We start from the raw sequence: 3,298 nt of genomic DNA on the forward strand, positions 1-3,298 counted from the left end.
GGGGGGGGGGAGAGGTAAAGCCAGACAGAGAGAGAAGGGCCCGCGCCGAAAAAATAATCATCATAAAAGGAGATCCCCTGGAAATGGAAATAGAAACAGCGAAGTGTGCGCAATTTTGGCGGCTCCGTCAGCCCCACAGCGCCGCTCCTCATTCACAGCTTTGCCCTTCCCCTTGCCCGTCTGCCCTCTCTCTCTCTCTCTCTCTGTCTCTCTCTCTCTCTCTCTCTCTCTCTCTCTCTCTCTCTCTATCTCTCTTTCTCTCTTTCTCTCTTACTTCCGCCTCCTGCCTGCGCACCGCCGCCGCTCGAAAGAATTGGAATTAAACATGCGTGTGTCGCCCCTCCCACCGTCATATTTTTTTTCATCATTTTCCCTCTTTTTCTCTCTTTCCCGTCGTATTTGCAGTGAAGCTCTCCCGGCATGCGGTATGCCCCACAGCGCTGCCCCGGGGCGCCAAAGTTTCGCAACTTGTTGCGGATTGTAATATCTATTCCTTTTGCGGGCCGCCTCAGCCTCCTCCACCTTAGCGTCATAATCCACCGCAAAGCCAATCTGAGAACACCATAACCCCCGCCTACCTTTCACATTTTTTTCTCTCCCGCCCCTCTTGTCTGCAAGGATTTTTTTTATAAAAAGAGGAACGTGTACAACAAGGGCCTAACAGCCGACTTTGGCGCAGTTTCATGGTTAAACACAAGTATCTATTACAACTGGTACACGCGAAACAAGCATGTCACATTGAATTGAGATTAAGAAGAAAAAATGCTTGCCATGTCTTTTCTAGCAAGGATAAAAAAGTTATAGGAATCAAATGTGGCACATGCACTTGAGATGTATTTTGGGAGCAAAATAATTTGCCATGCTCCCGGTCCTTCCTAAAGCAGCAGCTCCTCCCACGCTTCCGAATATATTCTGTACCTACCATGCAAGGGGAGAGGGGGAGAGGAAGGAAGAGAGAGAGAGAGAGAGAGAGAGAGAGAGAGAGAGAGAGAGAGAGAGAGAGAGAGGGAAGGGAGAGAAGGAAGAGAGTGACATTTCTGATTGATTACCTTTTCTGGCTGAAAAGCGTCATTTTTTCTCTCTCTCTTCTCCAGCAGGCAAGATTTACATCTCACTCGCCCGCTAGAAGAAGAGACAGGCGCATGAGCGGGTAGTGAGAGAGCGCGTTTGCAAAGAGATGGAGAGTAGCGGCCGGAGAGAGAGAGAGAGAGAGAGAGAGAGAGAGAGAGAGAGAGAGAGAGAGAGTAAATGTGGGTGTGTGCGTGTCTATCAGTGTGTATGCGAGTGAGGTTCCTCTCCACACAATGGTGCCCGCGGATGCGCCCGCTCTCCTTGGACCGTTGTTGCGCTCCTCTCTTCGAGATATCGATAGTCATTCCTCGGCTGTCAACGAGCAGACAGGGAAGAGGGGGAGAAGGTGAAAAAGGAGGGGGGGGGCGGCATATATCACGCACAGGGAGTGGTGCACTGTGTTGATCACCTGATTTTATTTATTTATGGGGAAACTAAATATATTTTAGCGCAGTGGAAACATTACCGCAGATGGGAGTCGAAACGTCGTCTTTCGTTTGACGGGGCGGGGTCTCCACGTGTGCGGCTGTGTGTACTTACACGTGCACGCGTTTGTGGGCCCTGTCGAGCACGCGCTGTACATGCACAAGGAGTACATAAAGCATGCGAATAAAACTTTATTACACGTGTGTTATCATATTATGGCGGTCCTGAAGCAACCTATATAGAGTTTTCAAGCGAGGGGGTATTCACTTACGTAATACCGCCGCACACGGTATACCACCTCACCAGTGATCACTATCGGTATAACACTTACTGTACGTTAATACCTAATTATTGCAAAATATGGTATAAAATGGCGGAATTTAACATGGGATACCACGTAATTTAGCGTAATACCGAGTACTCTGTACAAGTTTTCCAGTAGTGAATCCCCCCGCGTTTTAAATCGGCCTAAACCCGCGAGTAGTTAGCCCCGGCGGGGTGACGCCTCCCCCTCTCCACCCCCGTGAGCACGGCATAACGCATTACGCTCAATTGCACGTGGCCATCCATCACCCGCGGGCGAATAACGCCTCATAAAAAATCCATCGTAGAGGGGGAGGGGGGGGAGTGCTATATGAGGTGTGGTGTTGGGATGAGGGGTCCAAGGACGCCCGCGCCCGTCCCGCTTGTAGGCTGTCCGCCTGTAGGGCTCAGCCCTGTCCCCGCCGCCAGGCGGAGTCCGCCGGAGCGGGGCTCTCCGCTGTCCCCTGCCCCCGCCAGGCTGTCCGCCAGTGGGGTCCTTCAGCGGGAGAAGTATCTCTGTAAATTACGGTAAATTAAGTTTACAACTTTTACCTTTTCATACAGGCTGTCTCAACCATAAGTTGAAATTCTCCTGTCGTTTTGACAAAAATTTGTGTTGACTTAAAATAGTTTTCTGAAATTTTGAGTTAGAAAACAATGTTTGTCAATTTTTGAGTCATTTTAAATTAAAGATCAAATTTTACATTTTGAATTTACATTTCTCTTTTTTGGAAAAAATGTAACGTTTTAAATGGGAAATTTCCCTGTGAAAAAGGCCACACTGTGACGTCACATTTATTCAAATGTGAATTGTGTCACTTTTTGCTTAGAAAAATACAGGGTGGTCCACAGACCCCTTCCTTTTATTTGCTTACACTGTACCGCGTGCATGCGTGCGGGCGTCTGTGGACCACCCTGTATGTCACATTCACTGTGACTTACCCTTGCTTCGCATTGCCCTCACGCGAGACACGAATTGCAGTGGTTTAAATGTGGCGTCCCAGAGTCACAGCCACACTGTCCGCCAGTGGAACTCAATGCTGTCCGCCGCCAGCTGTCGCCGCGAGCTGCGCGCAGCTGGAGCTGTCCAGAGCTGTCCAGTGCGCGCGACTCGTCTCGCCCGGGCTCCCTGACAGTCGCGATATAAATAGATGCACACGCGACGGCGGGTGTGCATCTCCTCTGGATGCCGAATGGGGAAAGGGGGCGGTGAATGGGGGAGAAGGCACAGATCAACGAAAGTAAAGATTGTTTTTGGAGCATCGGTGAGGCCATGGCGTTGAAAAAACAACGAAGGCACGCATACCACGCTGTCGGCAGAGCCATCCGCTCTACCTGTGGCACAGGGGGTGTGAGCTAAAGGAGGACGGGGCGGGATGGGACGAGTGAATAGGTTCAATGCGACGCGGGGGAGCGCGGGTGGCGGAGGCTGTGGCGTTATTCCACATCCAGCCCCTGAAGGGTGAGGGAGAGCTCGAGGAAGGGAGAGAGAGAGAGA

This window comes from Frankliniella occidentalis, unplaced genomic scaffold (genome assembly GCF_000697945.3).
Source record: "Frankliniella occidentalis isolate FOCC.00 unplaced genomic scaffold, Focc_3.1 Scaffold335, whole genome shotgun sequence".
In the NCBI taxonomy this organism is placed as follows: domain Eukaryota; kingdom Metazoa; phylum Arthropoda; class Insecta; order Thysanoptera; family Thripidae; genus Frankliniella; species Frankliniella occidentalis.